The sequence below is a fragment of the Barbatula barbatula genome (assembly GCF_947034865.1).
Source record: "Barbatula barbatula genome assembly, chromosome: 7".
Taxonomy (NCBI): Eukaryota; Metazoa; Chordata; class Actinopteri; order Cypriniformes; family Nemacheilidae; genus Barbatula; species Barbatula barbatula.
The window spans coordinates 5,082,333-5,105,608 of record NC_136770.1 but is presented as its reverse complement, the minus strand read 5'-3'; the positions used below and the strand labels follow the sequence as shown (position 1 = coordinate 5,105,608).

Here is a 23,276-nt window from a genome sequence, read left to right as displayed (position 1 = left end):
CAGCAGATTTATACTGGGCCACAGCAGATTTATACTTGGCCACAGCAGATTTATACTGGGCCACAGCAGATTTATACTGGGCCACAGCAGATTTATACTGGGCCACAGCAGATTTATACTGGGCCACAGCAGATTTATACTGGGCCACAGCAGATTTATACTGGGCCACAGCAGATTTATACTGGGCTACAGCAGATTTATACTTGGCCACAGCAGATTTATACTTGGCCACAGCAGATTTATACTGGGCCACAGCAGATTTATACTTGGCCACAGCAGATTTATACTTGGCCACAGCAGATTTATACTGGGCCACAGCAGATTTATACTGGGCCACAGCAGATTTATACTGGGCCACAGCAGATTTATACTGGGCCACAGCAGATTTATACTTGGCCACAGCAGATTTATACTGGGCCACAGCAGATTTATACTGGGCCACAGCAGATTTATACTGGGCCACAGCAGATTTATACTGGGCCACAGCAGATTTATACTGGGCCACAGCAGATTTATACTTGGCCACAGCAGATTTATACTGGGCCACAGCAGATTTATACTGGGCCACAGCAGATTTATACTGGGCCACAGCAGATTTATACTGGGCCACAGCAGATTTATACTTGGCCACAGCAGATTTATACTGGGCCACAGCAGATTTATACTGGGCCACAGCAGATTTATACTGGGCCACAGCAGATTTATACTTGGCCACAGCAGATTTATACTGGGCCACAGCAGATTTATACTGGGCCACAGCAGATTTATACTGGGCCACAGCAGATTTATACTGGGCCACAGCAGATTTATACTGGGCCACAGCAGATTTATACTGGGCCACAGCAGATTTATACTTGGCCACAGCAGATTTATACTTGGCCACAGCAGATTTATACTGGGCCACAGCAGATTTATACTGGGCCACAGCAGATTTATACTGGGCCACAGCAGATTTATACTGGGCCACAGCAGATTTATACTGGGCCACAGCAGATTTATACTTGGCCACAGCAGATTTATACTGGGCCACAGCAGATTTATACTGGGCCACAGCAGATTTATACTGGGCCACAGCAGATTTATACTGGGCCACAGCAGATTTATACTGGGCCACAGCAGATTTATACTTGGCCACAGCAGATTTATACTGGGCCACAGCAGATTTATACTGGGCCACAGCAGATTTATACTGGGCCACAGCAGATTTATACTTGGCCACAGCAGATTTATACTGGGCCACAGCAGATTTATACTGGGCCACAGCAGATTTATACTGGGCCACAGCAGATTTATACTTGGCCACAGCAGATTTATACTGGGCCACAGCAGATTTATACTGGGCCACAGCAGATTTATACTGGGCCACAGCAGATTTATACTGGGCCACAGCAGATTTATACTGGACCACAGCAGATTTATACTGGGGCACGACCGAGTGCCGCTCCATAACACCAGAGAGACCCAGACGGTCAGCCTATGTGCCCGGGCTCTACCCCGGACGGCTTTGGCCCAATTTAACCCCTACCCATAGCCATACAGCACAAGACTTTATTGGCTGTGTACTGAACACAATCTTTTTTAAAAGGTATCCACAAGTTTCCTAGGCCCCATGATGCTTTGTGCGGAGGATGGGAGAAACTTCCAGTTCAATGTAAACAAATGCATTTCTGCCGTATTTGAAGTCATTCGTTTACAGCAGAATGTGAACTTACACACTGACAGCACTACATCAGCATTCTGTCCGCTACCTTCCTATAGAGGAATGGGATGATGATTTTAATACTTGACGGCGGATATTTGCAACTTTGATTAGGTTGTTGTGACGGTAAACCAATGAGCAGTTGGAAAATTATGGAGGGTTTTCAATTCCTTTACATGATATCGATTGTGTGCTAAGTTTTTGTATTTAAAAGGGAACTGCAAGCGTTTCACGGGCCGCGTGCACGTATCGTCGGGTACGCTTTATCGCCAGCCGCTATTAATGTGATAAACATAATACTAAAGGCAACGGTCAAAAGCGGCCTTTTCACTTTTTTAAACATTCTCTCTATGTTTTGTTTATTAGACGATAAGTGGAAGGAATACTATACTTTACATAAAGCATATCAGATGAGAAATGTACTCCACATGATGTGATATATTCCAACACATCAGTAAAATACAAGAATCCTTGTAAATCCGGTTTACTGTCTCCCGTTTTTATTGAAGACCATACTGTGTGTTGATGATTTCATGAATCTATTGGAACTCTTTTTAAACTATGAGCACATTCAGTGATGTTTAATGTTCCACATCAAGGGTATTTTCTGGAGATAAGCGCTCCACTTTTTGAAGTTCGTCTTTTAAAAACTGTACAGTCCCTCACACGAGCACTGTGTGAAGCGCTCTTTTTTTTACGACTTTAAATAAGCTGTGTGTAAGTGGTGTTGCGCGTCGAAATGATTTTTTAATAGATGTTTGATAAACATGAAACCAACAGTATCACAATTTAAACTATTAACCACAGTCTCATTTTCTGTTATCAGAATAAGTTATACAAGGTGCAATACACTACTTCTGCCGCTTCACCGGATCTTGGACCCACGTTGCAAATGCTTGGTGATGTACTAAAAAAACCTCATTGTAATATGGCTCGTAAACTAAAGGTACTTTTTAGCCTGTTGACAAAATGTTATATGCGCTCCTACTTGTAAATCGCTTTTGGATAAAAGCATCTGCCAAATGAATAAATGTAAATGTAATGTAAATACAAATCGTCTTTGAAATCAGTGGCTGTTGTGAGACGTGCCAATGAATAACCTCGCGGATGTGCGTGTTGACATGGGAACCTCTGATTCAACTCGGATTCCTTGACCATTATTTCACCGTCTACATCAGACAGCACTACTGCTGTCGCACAATAGCCGGCAATCCAGCCAATAACTGTTCAATTAAACTTTCCTCTTTGTTTTCCAGAGCGTTGGAAAATTGAATAGCCCAACAAATAGTTATTGTACCATGAGATCCGAACAAATGTAATTACAACTCGCTAGAGTCTTTAATAAAGACCCAGTTCAATAAGTAGAAGACAAACCACATGAAGCGCAGACACCAGATGGAATTAAGTCTCCTTTGGTTTTTGGTTTTTAGCGTTAAGCTACAATATCGTCCTTTGTCTCATTGCTTTAGTTTGAGACATCTGTTTGCCGAAGAAACAGAAGTTTGACAACAAAGAAACACACCGGAATAGAAGGAAGCTTCCGTTGGGGCTGTGGATCAAACGCTTGTGGGATCAAATCGCTCCGTGGTGTGTTGAGAAACACAGGCAAATGTTTACGTCTTTTATCATCTCTCCTGGTGTTATGACGCCTCTGAATGAGGGAGAACAGTGGGAGTCTGTTGTGTGTTCGCACACAGACCTCTTCAGAAGACCCTTTCTTCGTGCTGTGTTTAGGGCTACGCTTTTTTCATAATTTGAGATTTTCAGCCAAGAGGAACTTGTGCATGTGTGGAATGTAAATAAATTCCTGTTTTCTGAATCAGTACGTAAGTGTCAGTATGTCACTTTTTACTGCAAAACTGATGAACGTATATCATACATAAGTCAATAAATGAAGAGTTTGGTTCCAAAATAATACTGCAATTTTTTTCCCCCAAAATCATGTTTTTATTGTGTTAGTTAGCTGTATTTGTTATTATTATGGATTAAATCAAAACAAACCAACTGTAGTTCGATTGATATTAATGGGAACATGAGTTATCTCATTTTGGAACCAAACTCTTCAAATAAATCTTATACTTATTACTTTAGTGCAAAAACACAATGTATGTAGTATTCATAAATGTTATTACGGTTTTTATTTCGGTAGTATTTTGACTTTTATACTGTATTACAGAAGACTCAGGTAGGAACCCTGTGTTTGCTACATAATAAGAGCGTGTTTGTTCTTTTTTTGTGGTCTCTACTAGTAAAAAAATATTTTTAGTTAAATAGAAGATTTATTTTTGCTTGTTTGTTTGTTCTGTAGCTGTTTAATAAGCAAAATAATAAGAGTCAGACAATTCTTAACCCTTCAGGGTTCAATAACAAGAGTTGCTGTATTGCTGTAAAATGAGACTAATGAGGAACAATATAAAAATAAAAATTTTGAAAAATAATTCAGTTTTTAAGTTGTGTCATTGTAGGTGACCTACACTCTTAAAAATAAAAGGGCTTCATAATGCCACAGGAGAACCTTTTTTGCCTAAATGGTTCCATAAAAAAACCTTAAGATCCAAAGAACCATTCTGTTCACCAAAGGTTGTTTGTGGTGGAAAAAAGTTTATTCAGATTATAAAAAGGTGATTAAAGAGATATGAAGACCATTTTAAGCACCTTTATTTTATTGAGAAAACTGATCGGGATTTTCTTTATCCTGCTAAATAATACTCCTTACTTAATGTTCATGTTTCATTTGTCGAATTGTTTCAGGTGATAATGTGAGGAAAGAGAAGTGTAGATTCAGACCACAGCATAGGGGCTTTATGATGATTGACGTTTTCTTGCTGTTTTGAAATAAAGCTTAATGGATTTTAAGTAAGTTTTCAGTCAGTGGGTAAGAGTCAGTGGGAGGGTTAAAATAGTTGGATTATGATAGATTGCGATCAATAAACTCCTTAATATTGCAAATTTTCAAGTGTAGGAATTATAAATGCTGCACTTTTTACAATACTTACAAATAGTATTTAAACCTCTCTAGAGAATAAGTTGTTTTATAAATAACCCATAAATCTGGTTAACCTACTCTTCTCTGGTTAATATTAGGAGACGTGTTAATACCTTTCCTTTAGTTTTTCTTTTCCCCTTTAATATCCAAAAAGTATTTTTTCCTGTTCTGTCTTAAATAAATCCTGCCTTGAATAGTGTCTGGAGCTCTGAGACATGAGTGAGAACCGTCAGAGATGCCTCAAGTTATTAACTTTATAAAAAATATATTTTAAAATATATATAAAAATATATATATTTTCAGCGAAATCTTTTCGTGTAGATCATGGAAAATTCATGAGATTACATTTCCACACACAAATGATGGATGTCTCCTAATTCTTTTTTACGGCATTTAATAAATTCATCTGCTCCACTGTGAACAGTCTTAATCAGATACTGGGGTCTAATAGAGAGCATTTGTTCGGGGGCAATTGGGTTTTTACTCAAATGTTTCATCAGGAGGGTGAGAGTGGGCATTGGATTTGAAAAGATTTGAGTTTCCTGCATGTATTGTCCTGGGGGTCTTGTTGAAGGTTAAAAGGCAAGAGCTTTCATTACGTCTTCTCAAAGATAAGTTGACGTACTGTTGGGTGTTACGCATTATAATTCACCAGCACACATCTCACACACAATACATCTCCATAGTCAGATCGCTTTTGTCTGTAATGCACTATTGCAAAGGACTACAGTAAGTAATTCTGTTACTGTTACAATTACGGTTTGGTATTTGTTGAATAAAACGTGAGTCCTTTTTCTACCCACAAATCTCTTAACAGCGTTATGTGGTTGCGAGGGCGTTGCTTTGCTGCTTAAATGTTTGGAGAGGTTATAGCACACTGTAATGCACACAGTTCAGCGAGCACTTTCTTCAGTAGCAGAATATTAAAATATTAGCGGTTTAGCGATTATAAACGAATCCCTCTTGGTTTAAGCAACGATAATAGTAAGCAACCATCTGTAATGATTGCCAATCCCGCTTTTCCTTTTTTTATATTAAAATGATGATGATGATGATGATGATGATGATAATAATAATATAATTTTTATTATTATAATATACAATTACGCAAATAATTATAATCTAAAAGAATTGTTACAATAATAATTGTTAGTTGTAGTAATAATCATAATGTTTTTTTTCAAACCTTGAATTTAATTCAAGAAATTCATCCAAAATACGATGTTTTCATTTGCTAGGTTTTATTTAGTTTTAAATTCAGTAAAAGTGATTGGTGACCCCGGCTGTCCCTGGTGCTTATCCACTTACACTACTGTATGTTAGTGAAATGTGATTACTGTGATCACATTATAATCTAGAAAGAGAAATTAGTAACCGATTTGTAAAATCTAATGTTGATACCCAATATTGATTCTGATAAAGAAGCATCCGTGACGTGACTTCAGCGAAAGTGATTCAAATCATGTTGGTCTGTGTGTTTTTACTAATCAAATCAAAAATATAGTGAATTTCAGTATAGCTTCTTCAGTATGGTCTTATTGCACCTGCAGCACTGGAGTCAATTACTAAGAACAGCGATTCATTGACATTCCTGAAACCTGTGGCAGGTATTATGCACTGCGATAAATATTGAGCGTGTAGTTTCAGTGGAATATCAAATAAGTGCTGCAGGCGTCAGGTAAGCCTTACCAGATGTTGCCATGTTAAATCTATAAGGTCCTGGCAATACTCTTGAGTGATGAAGTCTGGGACATTTTTCTAGGTTAATGAATCAGTTCACTCGGAGGTCAGAACTGCTGTATGTGCATCTTTTCAGTGAAAATCTGTCATATAAATCTAATTCCCCAGCCATTACTAAACCTGTTTTACCTGTCATTGTGTAAAAAGAGGGAAAGTCATACGGTCTGAAGTCACACGAGGAGAGTAAATATTGACAGAACTGCCATCTTTGGATGAACTGCTACTATAAGTACATTTCTTTTTTGCATTGATTAGTTACATTCCTGTAAGCCTTTGAACCCCTGAAGCACTTTATCGATGACAAGAAGATCTTGTTTGAACGGGCTTGACTTGTCATTCTGCAAATACGTTTCCATTAGCCATTACTCGCTGTATTTGCAAAACACCTCAAGCAAATGTACAAACCTTTAAATCCCTCATTAAGGCATTTGGGGTTTTGGAATTAAGGCATCACTGGTTTCTGATGTGAAACTTCAAAATGTGCCTTAGACCAGGGTGATATGTACATGGCACACGGTGTTTTGTGGACACCGGTTCGTTTTGCAGGCCCTTTTGATCAAGATGTAGATCTTTTTGTTTGCCAAGATTGCATGGAAAAGCTTACTCGGGCTACTCATGTACCAATAGAACCACAATAAGATGCGATTTTGTTTTCGAGAATGAGAATACATTGTATTTACACGATACGTAATATTAAACATCAACCTAAAATGAGATTCTCGGTCATTAAATTGCATTAGAATATACTGAGACAGAGATCCTTAATGCATCTTATTACTCCACAATTATCACATATTATATCGCAGCAACTGACATTATTGTAAGTGAGAGAGTGAAGATATTATATAAGATAAAAACACATCAGCGATGTGTGAAATCTGTTAAGTGTCCTCTCCCACCTGAGGCTTTTCAAAAGCACATTTGAATATCTCAGAGAGAGAGAGAGAGACCCTTTCCAGTTCATCTCTCTCCATTTTCCCGAACACATTTCAGAGACATATATGCATGTCAAATATATAATGTATAAATAATATATAACTGCTACACTGTATACGGTTTATATACTGGTTTGGGTATCGCTGGTTGTTTTGTGCAGTGATGTGACTGTGATTCTAGTCTGTTGTTGAATAGATCGAGTCAGTCACCAGGCGTTGCTTGTGGTTTCCAGGTGGAAAGTCATCTCTGACCTCTCTGAACACTCCATTAATCCTGATCGCTCCTGTCACTCTTCTCCTTTAACTTTCTCACTGAATCTCAAATTTTCTCTCTTTGTATCCGAGTTGTTCCGTATCACTGTGTGCTCAGTGGACCATCACAGGTCGCTGTTTGTTCCTAATAGCTGTTGCCTCGTGGGTCACGCAAACGGTTCTGTTCCAAGAGAAAACTACCTGAAAACTTTCCTGCTTCCATTCAAATGGAGCGGATTCTTTCTTGGCTTTTTGCTTTTTGTAAACAGTGCGAGTTAATGTTCTGAATCTCATTCGCTGCTAAATGTTTTCTTAATCAGGTGTTTTTCTCTTGTTTTCCAGAGGAGGTATCACACATTGTTCTGAACCGTTTTTTTTTTTACTTTGAGCGATTCGGTGGCATGTGGGATCGTATCATTGACAAAGTATTGCTTCTGTTGAATGCTGTATCCAAAGAAATGTTATTATAAGAAATCCGGAGATTTCTACGACCACACTGTAGAGTTTAATTGATCCCGGAGGGAGGACTCACACACGCAAAGTACAAACACAACATGATGTCCAAATGTAACGCATATGTTTGAATTCATCACCTCTTGTTGCTGTGTATCGTGACAAATACGTTTTAAACAATTTCCAGTAATGCTAGACAATATTTCATTTGGGGGCTTGATGACATCAGAAATTGAATGTCATTTAATGGAAGTAGAAAGTAAATACATTTTGAATGCACAATTGCATTCTGTAAATGAATATTATGTAAGTTTCTGTAAATACTAAATAGTATAAATTGTTTTGATTATTACATTCATGATAATACATTTACACAACGTTTAAAAGAACAAGAAAGTACAAGAAACAACTGTGAAGCTATATTTAATATTTCGAGCCAGCGCAGCACAGATCATTCAGTTTGAATTGTTCATTCGTCTCTTTCAGAGCAGCGGAAGATTAAAATTGCCAAAATAATCCTGCATAGTTACGCATTTACATAAACCCACTTTTATTAGTAAAAATAGCAGCCATCAGGCCCACAGATCTGACGTGCTGACAATAAAACAGTGGCACAACCTGCAGCCAAGACACTACAGCTTCAACATCACTACTGCAGTGTGTGTGTGTGTGTGTTTACTGTAAAGTACTTGCTGAACTCCACAGACTACAGTTTCTTTTTTGTGACACAAACGGCACTGAGCTGTCATCTACACAAAAACACATGCAGTGGCAGCGGAGTCATTCCACCGAGATGCAAATAGCATCCGCCGCGTCTCGGGCAAACATCGCTCGGCAGTGCTGTGAGCAACAGGTTAAAGTTCACATATGTACTATGTACACGCTGCTGCAAAGATTAAAACGGGCGAGTCTCGTAATTGAATGTTTTTTGTGTGGACATAACACAGGGCTCACTCACGCAATGTTGGTGGACATAATGATGACATATTTGTGTCATTCTAATGTAAATGTGGTTCTTATTGACTCATTTTATTGACTAAGTCATATCTGTTGTTTGATATTGTGATACTGCAAGAGCTATATATTTTTATTTAAGTATGACATATCAGCTATTTTTTACTGGAGAGAAATATGTCGATATGAGTGGCCAAAAGTGATCTACAGCTTTGTATTTTTTTTTATCAAATATCATGAATCTTGAAAAAGTGCTCTCCTATTTGGCACAAGTTTTTAACATCCCTTCCTGTGTTTGTTTGATTCTAAGTTAACTGCGGGAGCATTAAAAGCTAACATTGTACAAATGTCCTCCGGACATCACTTTTCACCTCTTCTTTATAAAGTATGTTTCATTTTTCATACTCAAACAGACTCATTAAACTGGAATGACATACATGGCTGTTTTTTCATCATCCAGCGGTGACGATGAGCTTTAAATCCCAGTTGCTCCTCACACAGCATCTCTGAGCTGTGACTTCACATTAGGTCTCATCACCAAATCCTGAGATGGAGTTGCAGACACGGCCACCATCTTTTACAGCTGATAACAGTGTATGTATGGAACCCTCATAAATGTTGATTCAGACTGAGCCCAAACATTCTCATTGTGTCAATAATCTTAATAGCCCAACTGTTTGTGTTTTGTCTAAATAGTAGATGCATTATCATACAAGGAATGGTCAGCTTTTACCGGTTTGAAGATACAGACTCCATCATTCTAATTCTTGTAGATAATTGATCCATTCTTGTCGTCATTGTTAAAGTATTTATATTCTGAGGAAACTATAGACCACATATATAATAACATCTTAAAGATATTTCTTCAACCTTTGTTAGATGTTTTGTTCAAACCTTCGGTGTTATTTAAAACTGAAACTTCTGGATCAGCCTTGTTTATGTCTTCTGAAGTTGTCTAATACAGAAGGCAACTGAACTGTGATCTTCCATGGAAAGTTCTGGTCTGTTCGTTTGCATGTCATGCCACAGGAAGTGGCCATTTTAGTAACTATAAATATGTATTTATGTCAGGGTTGAATGGAAGCATTTACAGGCCATTCTTTAGATTCTAGATCATTTTTAATACATAATTGTAAATACACAAAATGCTTATTTTAGTTGCACACACAAGGATACATTTATCATCTCTGGTACTGGAGATGACTGCACAATCTGTATATGTGTCTCTTATGTTGTCACCTTATGTTATTACAGTTGTTCTTGGTTGCTTAAACACATTTCTTGACATTATGGCTCCTGCTCTCGAAACTCTCAACACAAATCCAAAACCTTTTACACAAATCCTTCAACATCCTATTTTCAGGTATAAATGAAGCTCTCCACTCAAAACCATTCAAACTTGCTGAATAAGCAAACTTTCCCCCCATACATATGCAGAATTACAACTGATATCGCTAAAAGATTTACAGAGAACTACTATATTGAATTGAATACATGCAGAATAAATGAATATCAGGTGAATATCTAAACAAAGTCAAACAACCTTTCTCAGTTTTCTTCAACAGATGGCCTGTCTGTTGGTGTTTCACGAGTGGACACATCTCATCAGGTTACAGTATAAGGACAGTAATCATCATATAAATGACATAATCAATATCATGTGTTAGAAAAAGACAATATTTTCTCATTTTGCAGATGAAATTATCCAAAGCAACCTACAAATGAGATTAACATTGTTTACAACAATAAGCTAGTCTACAGAGTTGTATTAACATGTAGGAGTCAAAGCTTTACAGAAAAATGAACAACACACACCTACCCTTTTTTAAAACAAAGTTAGACTGCTCACAGTTGACAGTTATATTCAGGTGAAGGCACGTCATAGCAGGTATCTCTAAGATATATATGACTTGTGAATGTCATTATTGACCATGTGGAATATTTCTAGTGGTAAGAATAATGTATTATATTTATACTAAACAACCCATTAGAAATATGGTAGCTGTGGAATATGTGTGAAAACATGGTGTGCTCTGATAAATTGAAATATTTGCTGCTGAATTGGTGAGTTATGCAGACATGGATGGAATCCAAACACAATTGTTTTTCATCAGCACAGGTGCTCTGGCCAGACTCTAGAAGACCTGTTCCTTTGAATCCTGACTTGGGGTTATTGTAAATATTATTTCTACCTTCACTCTTTTTTCTTCTTCACTCTCGTCCTGACTTTCTTCACTAACCACCCGTGTAGAATTTTTTTTCACCTTCATTATTTCTTCTATTGCCTTTCTCATGGACTGACTTTTTATACTAACCCCCCGTCTAGATTTTAGATTTTCTTTTTTCTTTTCTCTAGGTTTTTCTGTTGTTTTCCAATGCACCTTCACTCTTTTTTCTTCTTCACTCTCGTCCTGACTTTCTTCACTAACCACCCGTGTAGAATTTTTTTTCACCTTCATTATTTCTTCTATTGCCTTGCTCATGGACTGAATTTGTATACTAACCCTCCGTCTAGATTTTAGATTTTCTTTTTTCTTTTCTCTAGGTTTTTCTGTTGTTTTCCAATGCACCTTCACTCTTTCTTCTTCATTACTCACAGACTGACTCTTTTCTCTGAACACCAGTCCAGACAATCGCTCAATTTCATCAAGTGTTGATAAATATTGATCTAATAAATTATTGGTATTTCTCTTCTGCTTAATTTCTTCATCGGTATTTTGGCTTTGATTGACATTGGGCACTTTATAGCATTCTACATCCAGTGTTCCATCATGTTTTTCCAGAATTAACACCTTGAAGAAGTGAGTTGGCACAGCTTTTTTTCCTAAGATCTCATAAAACATTATAGGCTCTTTGTCTCTTATAGGGCAGTAAAGTGGACCAGTGTACACAAAAACATTACGATAGGTGTTGGTCTTTTTTCGACAGTAATTTTCCAACGTTTTCCATACGCCCTGGTTTAAGTTCCCATTCTGAGGTGTTATGTTGCTGAGAATGTATGTATCTTTATAGGCTCCCGTGCTCCAGGTGTGGTTGGCGGCAGCAGCAAGATGACCGTGCTGGTATTTTCCACCGTACGCTAGTATAGATGTATTATATCTAGATGCTCTAAAAGGTTCATGAATCGAGCGGTCCTGAAGAAAAGTGTTGTTATATAAGGGTATATTACCTTGACATTCTAAAATTTCTTTGTTCAGTATTTCAAACACCCATGCGGCATTCCTGGTTCGATTGTCATATTGCATAACATAAGATGTTTTCGTCATGGTTTTAGTAAGCGAGGGAACTCCGTCGATCAGTTTATCCACTTTTTCCCCTGCTTGTTGAGACTGAGGGTGAGAGGTTACATCTGTTGATTCATCCATTGATTCATACGTTGATTCATCCGTTGATTCCACCGTTGATACATCCATAAATGAAAGTGGGATCCGTATATAGCTTGTTTGAGTGTTTTCAGCGTTTTGACTTTCTGTCTCATCATTTGCCACCACATCCATTGACATAACGTTAGTACTGTTATCCTCTTCGGTGTCCTGCACCTGAACAGAAGAGGGAGAGAGAGAAATCGCTTGCAAGAGTATCGCAAGAGACCAGGCTTTTTTTTTTCCAGAGTATTTATACATCCGTCTTGTTTTCCCCCACGCTTGTTTAATATCATCCTCATTCCAAGTGTCTTTTCCATTGTTATATTTTTTTTTTATTTCTTTTTCAGCATCCTGTAAGCCCTTAAAACCTTTAAAATATTCTACCAAATCCTTCTTTACATCATCTAAAGGCACAAGTGGTGCCTTTCTTCCTCCCTTATGCCTAGTGTCTAGAAGAGAGTTTTGATCTCGTACCATCTTGTCCTGAAGATCCTATAAATTAAGAACAATTCAGAAGTTTGGTCAGCAACTAGGTCGAAAGAGGAAATCCACTGCTATTGTTACTTCTTCAAGGTACCATACTCGCAAGTCTTGGCTGTACAAAAAAGAACCCAAAATCAAACAAAACTCTGTCTATACTCACCTTCACACAAATGAAGGACAAGACGAGCAGCTCTGATGTGATGTCAGTTCTTTTCTACCCTGTGTAACAACACAGACACATGTTACTGCCTGCTGGTCAGGACATTCAAACAGAGCCATACAACCTGACTATTGGTTTGTGTTATAATAAACTAATAGCTTTTACATTGTTAATATTGGCATGTTGTCTTATAGGATGATATTATTACATTTTTTCACACACACAACAAAAAATATGTATTTGATTTGATCCCAAGGACTGAATTTGAGATTATAACACCTTGAAATATATTCAGAGAGCTGTTGCGACAGAACTGAAGTTAATTCAGAAGACATTATTATGACTTCTTTTGGGACATACTGTATGAGGCAACATTGACACTTAAATGCACGAGTCTATACCACATTGTTTCTGAGAGCAACCAAGTAGCAGTGATACAGTGCTGCTTAGTTTTGTCATTGCTGATGCTTTTTAATAAGTTGTTAGTTTGCAATTGTTATGCTTTTGTTAGGCGAGAACGTAGATATTTTGTAAATTGTTCTATTTATTTACAAGATCAAGTTAAGGTCTGTTCTTTCACTTATGTGATTGTTTTTTTCAAAATTGGACGTGGAGCTTTGTTTTTTCAGCTCTGTCCTTCGTTGCACACAACCCACCACACACAGGGATTGGTTTTCTGCGTATTTGGTTTACAGTGTAATGAACATTTCTCTGTATTTTATAAATGCAAAAATACATTTACCCCGTGCAAGTTGTTAGTAGTAAAATCGATTGTGTTCAGTGAGTATGTGCCTTTTTTTTTTAAATAAAAAATGTAATATTAAAAGTACTCACCTTGTCTGTACGGTTCTTATAAGTGAAATGTTGTGAAATATTTTCACCAGCAAATAAAAACGAAAGTCTTTAGAGGATAGTAAGTACCACACCCTGTACTTCAGCTCCGAAGCTTGTTTTTCTCTAAGAGTTCTGCCCTCCTCCACAATGTTTTTCTCTCAGACAGGAGTTTAGCTCTGCCCATCTCTCTCTAGGACATTATGTTCTTTGATTTGACAGATTATTGAAAAGGATGTCAAACTTTTTTATATAAATCCTACTGTAATCATAAACCTCAAGTTCATATAGATACATGTAGTGTTCTCGTGGAGTGTGTTGTAACTCTGACTAAACACCAAGTTAAACCGTAGCCATTGAAGACAGAGCCGTAGTAAGATTGATCATTTACTGTCACTCTTCATCACTAACATGTTGCATGGTGAAAACTGAAATAAAACAATACAACAATATTCAATGTCTACATATTTCTTAATCATCCAAATATAAATGATTGTAACACTCTCAGCTTTAGTAGCTATATTTGCTATTAGCATCACTGTTAGCTCATTTGTAATGACTTATCAAACATCATCGTTTTAACAAAATCCTAACAAATGTATAATGTTTAACATGTTTGACGTCACATAGATGAATTTACGGCATTGCCTCTATGATGGATTACAGTGGATGCGATGGATTATAAATCAGAGCACAATGTATCTGTCTCGTTGTTTAAGGGCAAACCAGGAAGCACTAAAAAGAAGTAACTCAACAGAAAGTGATATCATCACATAACAATAATAATTTTTACAAATGAGTTAAATTAACAGAAAATTACTTATTATGTTCCCATTTCACCTGAGTATATGTAAATGCAAAAACAAAGCACATATGTGAAAGTCAAGTTTCTTAAAGGGCAACACAATACATATCATTTACTGTGCTGTTAGATGATATACTGTATACTGTATCTGTATTGCCTGTATAAAGCCTATTGCCTATATAGTAATGTGTTGCCTTTATATGACTGATGTGAATTATTTTCATTTTTCCCTGTGCCTAGATGCAGTGTTTCAATTGTTTGTGAACACAATCTATTACTAAAACAAGTCATGTTAAGTGCAAACGCTGTTGTAGATCTTTACACGACTGTAGAGGCTTTATTGTCTTGCTTCCTCTAAATGTGGTATTTGCATACATGTGCTAGAGCATAGATTGTTTCAACCAGGAACATTTAACATCCCTTTTTTATTTGTATTTGTTAACGGCTGTATAGCTTAGTGTTCATAAATTTAGAATTACTTGGCTGAAACTTTCCTTCTAATCTTAAAAAAAAAATGTCTAAAGGTATGTTTAAAATTATTTTGCTAGAATACAATTGTGCCAACATTGGCATGAAATGCATGACTGAATAATGAAGAAAACGTTAGTTATTGAAGTCCCCACGTACTTGCGCACACACAATCCTCTTGTTTACTCTTCCTTATGTAGGGGCTTAACTACCAAAAGGAAAGAATGTTATAGATCAGGGGTTCCCCAACTTTTCAGCCCATGACCCCCTGTCCTTGATGCCCGTGTGGTTGAGCCACAAATGCCTCTCCGTGGAGACCATAGCAGCCATCGATCGGCCGAAGGCATGACCCCTCTGCTTGGTGGCACGTAGGGACACATTTTTGGCCCGGCGGAGTTCTAAAAACGCCTCTTCATCGATTGTCCAGCCTGCACTCAGATCTCACCCCATACATTTTCACCATCCTTGTTGTTTGGAACTGTAGAAATTAAAACATACCTACACTTCCATTTACTTATGTGGTTTGACATATAAAGCTGTCAATTTACATGTTTTCAAATTTTCACAATTGTTGAATTATCAAATGTGAGTGACAAAATCAGGCTCTACATAGTTACACAAAATCCAAATCGTACCTTAAAGCTGTCTCATTTTTGGACCAGTGCTCTGAATTATTCAATTTCTCTGTCTTGCTATGGAGACTATTCATGGTTCTCATGTAATGGCACTCATTTTGGGATGATCAGTTAGTCGCGGGAGCAGCACCTCCCCGGAGCATTGAGTCTAATGACTGTTACACTGTCTGCATCCTCCTGGGCATCATCATCTATTAAACATCCAATAGCACTGTACTTATGAGACCATTACTGGGATTGTCTATTTAAACACAGTCGTGTCTCCAACGAGAGAGACAAATACAGTCAATCAGTCAAGTATTTATAACCGTAATATATTATAAGTATAATTATCTGTATGTGATGTCTTTTTCTCTGTCTTTTTCATTCACATCTTGTTTGAATGAAGTTGCTGGAGTTGATTTTATTTATAATAGAAATAGAAATCCTTTCTTGTCATTGTATATTTCGTGTACAACTGAATTGGAGCACTGCTCCTGACTGGTGTTTGAAAGACAAACACATAGACAAACAATAACTATGAATTATACAGTGTTAATTTATAATATGTACACAGTTTTCTTTTGAAATGGGATATGTAACAGTGGTGAATAAGTGATGTTATTGCACACTGGTATATATTATTGCACACATGTGTTAAAATAAGTAGACCTCTTCGCCTTTCGTTGGAGGTTCTCTCCATCCCCAGTCCTGACTCTAAGTGAGTATTCTTCGTCATTGATGAAGTGGGTGTTTTGTTACCCCGTTGCAAAGTGGATTATTCCCCGGTCTTTCACTTGGACTTTGGTTGCTTTTTCCCAAGTGGATCATTCCCCCCGAATTTGAGTTGGACTTTGGTTGCTTTTTGCCCCTCGTGCCTTGGTTATTTTCCTGTTTTGTGTGCCTGTTTGCACCCGGTTATTAACATAGCTTGGGTTCTCCTCACACACCCCGACACGCTCTCTCATTTTGCTCGTGGTTTTGAGGTGTTCTCTAGCTGTATCAGCAATTTATCAGGCTATACAGTGAAGTTCTTCTGAATTCTCCCTATAGCCTCTATAGCAGGACGAATTCTGACATTGTGTAATGTACAGCAATTACCTGACAAACCAACTGTGGTCTGCTGTGGTTTGTGATGATGTTGAAGGATAGAATGGAAAAGGGCCTTCATTTCTCATTCATTTAGTTGATTTATAAACAATTGACCATTTCTGACAATCCAACATAGGATTTATTTCAGTTAACTTCCATGGAGGCATTGCATAGAGATTTTTTTTACATAAATATATTTTTCAAAGTAATAACATGGATTTTATAAATCACACTAAGATTTTAAATGTGTGGCAAACAGTGTTGTTGTTGTGTTACTTTGCACAGATCCCAATGATCTCAAGTTGACATTTTGGTGCAGAATATGTATAAAGAGAGAATGATTTTATTAAAACCAGATGCGTGTTCTTTCGTGACAGATGAAGCGGATGAAGGCAGCATGTTGCAAAGTCATGTCAGTTCAATGTTCTAAAATCATCTTATGATGAGGTCAGTAAAGATTCTGGGCGAGTCTGTTCGTGACCGCCAGAACAATGAGTTAATTTCCTGCAGTCACATTGGAAATCAGTGTACAGTATACTCCCTTCCTGTGTTTGTACAGTCTAATGTTGGCACTCGGTGAAGAATTTAGTTTTTCTTTCACAAGGAGATCCATTTTAACCACTTATATATAGAATACTGTACATTCAAGTATACCATACTTGATCACATACCGTACATAAGATACTGATACTGGTAAATATTAATAACAAAATGTAAACTTTAAACCATTTTAAAGGACAGTTAAATGATTTACAGTTTTTCTAAATTAACTATATGTGATCATTTTGGTGTCATTCTGTGAACCACTAATAACATTTCTCCAAAATTTCAAATACAAATATTGTTTCTATTTGCAGCTTATTTGCAGAAAATATAAACTAGTGAAACAGGTCACAATAACATAAAAGATGCTATGTATTCTTTCAGACCTCAAATACTGCAAAGGAAACAGGGTAATATTTATTTTAAACAGAAATTTTGTATTTATTTTACTGTCTTGTCATGCTGTCTTTCACATTGCTGTTTGGTTTGATTTTGTTGAAATTTAACAGACACTGGACTGCAATGGCCACAATCCATCTAGAAATGATGATTAAATGAACATTTGGAATGGTATGTTATTTTTTTCGCGACTGAATAGCACAATTTTGTTTTGTAATGTCTGTATTCAAAACAAAAAACTATTTATCAGTAAGATGGGAAATTATTTTGTTCGCTCTTAAAAATAAAGGTGCTTATATGGTTCTTCATACTGATGCCATAGAAGACCCAGGTTGATTCTAAATGTCCTTTAAAGAACCATCTCTTTCTTACCTTTTTATAATCTGAATAAACATTTTCACCACAAATAACTTTTTGTAAAGCAGAAAGTTTCTTTGGATATTAAAGGTTCAATATGGAACCACTTATCATGATAATTAAAGTGGGTCATAAAACATTACAGTGGGTAAAAAGAAGAGCGATACTATGTTCATAGGTAAGATATATTGTATTATTAGGCAAACTTAAATCATTCAGCATGGTCGGCATGTTTTTGTTTTGCTCTTTCTTGTTGTCTTGATCTGGTTTGTCTACGCGGGGATTGTGAGAGGTTTAAAGCGAGCCAGAGATAAAAGGATTTAATCTGAGGGGCAGGGGCGTCACTAGGCCCTTTTTAGGGGGGCTTCAGCCCAGCCCCCCTAAAAATTATTTGATTAATTAATTTGTGATCGCTTCAGTCCCCTTTAAAAACTAATTTGTAACGGCGGCGCGCTGCGTCAAGTTTCGGCTCCTCCCCTGATCTGAGTCTGCATGGATTCAGCGCGTTTTTCAATCCGCAGGGGCGCCGAGCAGAGCGAACATCAGAGAGTACAAGGTGTGTGTATGCAGCGACGCCGCTCCCACCACGCGAATCGCGCGCTGTGCGTAGGGCACCAAGTGCTGAGGGGGCACCAAAAATAGCGTAATGAAAAACTTTTTTATCTAATATTTTTTCATTAGGCTATAGAAAAATTATTAGGCAGGTGCATCACTTGCAGGTAAGTTCATGTTTAATCAAATTAAATTCGGGAAATGTGCCCAGCTAGTGAAGAACTATGCAGTGTGTAAACCTCACCATCCAACCAACATACACTCTTTAGCCTCCTCGTTAGAGCGCCCGTCTCCCATTCGGACCAACGTAGGTTCGAAGCCCGTGCAGAGCTGGCCGAGCAACTTTAATTTCGGTGCAGCTTGCAATCTGAATTGAGATTTTACTGTTAAACATTGATAGTTTTTTGTTTTGCTATTCTGTTTACTGAAGAAAAGTTTGCACCTTTAAGGGGGGAGCATCATAATGGAATTATGCTTAGGGCACCAAAATGGCTAGCAGCGGCCCTGTGTGTGTGTGCATTTATTGATAGATTGCTATGATATGACATCTGCATCGGTGCAGTTCTTGTAATTGCAGTTTACATAATGTTACTGGACCAACACACAGTTCGGTTTCTCATCCAATACCAAACATCATGTGGAGTTATTTTGTTTTGTAATATTAAATAATTTTTTTGTATTAAGTAATAATGAATCATTAGTGTATCATGATACATTAGAGTAAGAGTAGAGTAAAGGGATTTGTGTTTTATTTTAAGTAATTGATTTATAGAAGTGGCAAATTGATAATTCATGTTGTTATTTTTAATAAATAGAAATAAATATAGAACAGATTAAACATATTTCCAATAGACAATTACACTAATACATGTTTTGTCTAATGAAAATAGTCTTATACAATGAAATAGTGGATAGCAATAAGTTTAGTAGTATACAAACCTACCCTAATAGTCAAATCATATTTTTTTAATCATACCCTTATTGGGGGCTGAGCCCCCCTAAAATGAAAATCCTAGAATCGCCCCTGCTGAGGGGGTTTACTCTTGATACGTAACTATTTGAAGTATGCTGAAATGCATGATGGGAATTGTATTAGTAATATATGCAAATGCACCACCAAACACCTTAATAACCATATGAAGTGCCACATTTAAGTCCCTCTTTTCCCCTTTCTTGTGTCGTTGGGTCATGTGTTAAAAAAAGTAGATCTCTTCGCCTTTCGTTGGAGGTTCTCTCCATCCCCCGTGAGGTCCTTTAGTCTCTGTGTAGTCCTGACTCTGAGTATTCTTCGTCATTGATGAAGTGGGTGTTTTGTTACCCCGTTGCAAAGTGGATTATTCCCCGGTCTTTCACTTGGACTTTGGTTGCTTTTTCCCAAGTGGATCATTCCCCCCGAATTTGATTTGGACATTGCTTTTTGCCCCTCGTGGCTTGGATATTTTCCTGTTTTGTGTGCCTGTTTGCCCCCGGTTGTTAATAAAGACCGTTTTTTGCATTCCTTGTTGTCTTTTGCATTCCCTGTTCGTGACCGCCAGAACAATGAGTTAATTTCCTGCAGTCACATTGGAAATCAGTGTACAGTATACTCCCTTCCTGTGTTTGTACAGTCTAATGTTGGCACTCGGTGAAGAATTTAGTTTTTCTTTCACAAGGAGATCCATTTTAACCACTTATATATAGAATACTGTACATTCAAGTATACCATACTTGATCACATACCGTACATAAGATACTGATACTGGTAAATATTAATAACAAAATGTAAACTTTAAACCATTTTAAAGGACAGTTAAATGATTTACAGTTTTTCTAAATTAACTATATGTGATCATTTTGGTGTCATTCTGTGAACCACTAATAACATTTCTCCAAAATTTCAAATACAAATATTGTTTCTATTTACAGCTTATTTGCAGAAAATATAAACTAGTGAAACAGGTCACAATAACATAAAAGATGCTATGTATTCTTTCAGACATCAAATACTGCAAAGGAAACAGGGTAATATTTATTTTAAACAGTAATTTTGTATTTATTTTACTGTCTTGTCATGCTGTCTTTCACATTGCTGTTTGGTTTGATTTTGTTGAAATTTAACAGACACTGGACTGTAATGGCCACAATCCATCTAGAAATGATGATTAAATGAACATTTGGAATGGTATGTTATTTTTTTCGCGACTGAATAGCACAATTTTGTTTTGTAATGTCTGTATTCAAAACAAAAAACTATTTATCAGTAAGATGGGAAATTATTTTGTTCGCTCTTAAAAATAAAGGTGCTTATATGGTTCTTCATACTGATGCCATAGAAGACCCAGGTTGATTCTAAATGTCCTTTAAAGAACCATCTCTTTCTTACCTTTTTATAATCTGAATAAACATTTTCACCACAAATAACTTTTTGTAAAGCAGAAAGTTTCTTTGGATATTAAAGATTCAATATGGAACCACTTATCATGATAATTAAAGTGGGTCATAAAACATTACAGTGGGTAAAAAGAAGAGCGATACTATGTTCATAGGTAAGATATATTGTATTATTAGACAAACATAAATCATTCAGCATGGTCAGCATGTTTTTGTTTTGCTCTTTCTTGTTGTTTTGATATGGTTTGTCTACGCGGGGATTGTGAGAGGTTTAAAGCGAGCCAGAGATAAAAGGATTTAATCTGAGGGGGTTTACTCTTGATACGTAACTATTTGAAGTATGCTGAAATGCATGATGGGAATTGTATTAGTAATATATGCAAATGCACCACCAAACACCTACACGAGTCAGTGCTCTCTCAATGTTTCTAATGCACATTGAGAGGGATCAGTGAAACTGCTCCTGGAGGAGCACAAGAAAAGCTCTGTCAGGGTGGTATTGACTCGGCAGAACAGAGTGACATACAGTAGTGAAAACTATTGATCAGACATGTGCTCAATCTCATCTTCTGCTCCTTTAATGTATATAGAACAGTGGTCCTCAACAGTGAGGCCAGGGCCCACAAGGGGGCTCCAGCTGACTTACAAAGGGACCTCAAGATGCCCAATATTTAAAAGTTAGACACAATGGGCAAGAAATTTATTATTATATTTATATTAAATGCACTAAAATGTTTTATTGGGTAGAAACTTTATGTTTGTTTTAAATGGGAGGGGGGGGGGCTTTTAATAAGATTCAAGATTTGAATCTGTCACATACAGAGTTATTTCGATAATATACAACCAGCAGTGAAATAATGTCGAATACAGTGGTGGGCCTTGGAGTCAAAAAGGTTGAGAACCCCTGGTATAGAACTCAAGTGCATGTGCACAAGGGCATCACAGTGACCAAGTGCTTTTTTAGCACTTGAGTGAGTGACCTCCATGTAATATGTAAATGTGTCCATGTTCACCATTTTCATCTCAAACTTCAAATTAGTTCAGCTTTAATTTAGAAAACAACCTTGTCAGATGGTCACTACGGTAGGTCAGGCTGGTCAGATCAAATACGGTTACACACAAATGCCTAATGTGTCCACATAAGGATCAAAGTGTCTTCAATCAGATGGGCCGCTTTGATCTGAAATCTTAAGGCGCAGTTATTTCCATCGCATGCCGTGACTGGGCGATAAACAGCTTCAGGTGATTTTATGTGCTACATGGAAACCTTAGGTGAAATGCATTAGGTCGCCCATCCTTCTCTTCATACACATATCAGTGACCCTCAGTCTGTCCGGCACACTCAATTACAGCCCTCCTGCAAATAGCCCTAGTTTCATGCTGGGATCCACTCAGCGGCCATTCACCTGCAATTTCTTCCAATCTTGTGTGATTGGAGCCTTTTTCTTCAGTAGAATTGGCATGGATCTGTATTTTCAAAGGAATTCTGTCCTTCATTGCTGGTTAGCTGTCCTGTTAATGGGCGTGCTTCTTAAATTCGAGAGGTAAACACAGTGGAGGACCTCATGGGCACTGAGCATTTTATATTCCTTTGATCTTTATCTCGCTTTATTATTCCTTCGAACAATTAAAGTGATAGTTTACTCCACCAAAAATGAAAAATTCCTCCATCATTTACTCATTCTGTCATTGCAAACCTGAATTACCATTTTCTTCTGCAGAACACAAAAGAAGATATTGTTCACTCTTAAAATAAGGATGCTAAAAAGGTTCTTCAGCGATGCCATAGATGAACAATTTTTGACAAAGATCCATGCAGTGAAAGGTTATTCAAAGAACCATCTCTTTCTTACCTATCTGAAGAACCTTTTTTTCACCACATGGAACCTTTTGTGAAACAGAGAAGTTCTTCAGATGCTAAAGGTTCTTAATGGAACAAAAGGATTCTTCTATGGCATCGAAGAACCTTTTGAAGCACCTTTTTGTAAGAGTGTTGGTAACCAAACAGCATCGGCCCTCATTGACTTCCATTGTATGGACACAAAACCTAAATATCTACTTTTGAGTTCCACAGAAAAAAAGTAATAGACCGGTTTGGAATGACGTGAGGGTAAACATATTACAGAATGTTTTTGATGAACTGTCTCTTTAATAGTGGTTACTAAGGCAACCCTCATTTACTGTTGCTCATTCTAAAGAACAGATATAGTCCAACTGG

At 37.2% G+C, this 23,276-nt stretch overlaps 1 long non-coding RNA gene across 1 annotated transcript; it reads right to left on the bottom strand.

Moving 5' to 3' along the window:
- Positions 1-10,122: 10,122 nt before the first annotated feature.
- LOC306896095 lies at positions 10,123-14,005 on the bottom strand. Its single transcript, XR_013786868.1, has 3 exons — positions 13,862-14,005; positions 13,028-13,086; positions 10,123-12,876 (listed from the first exon to the last, which is right to left on the bottom strand). It is a non-coding gene; the product is annotated as an uncharacterized lncRNA (long non-coding RNA).
- Between the last annotated feature and the right edge of the window lie 9,271 nt (positions 14,006-23,276).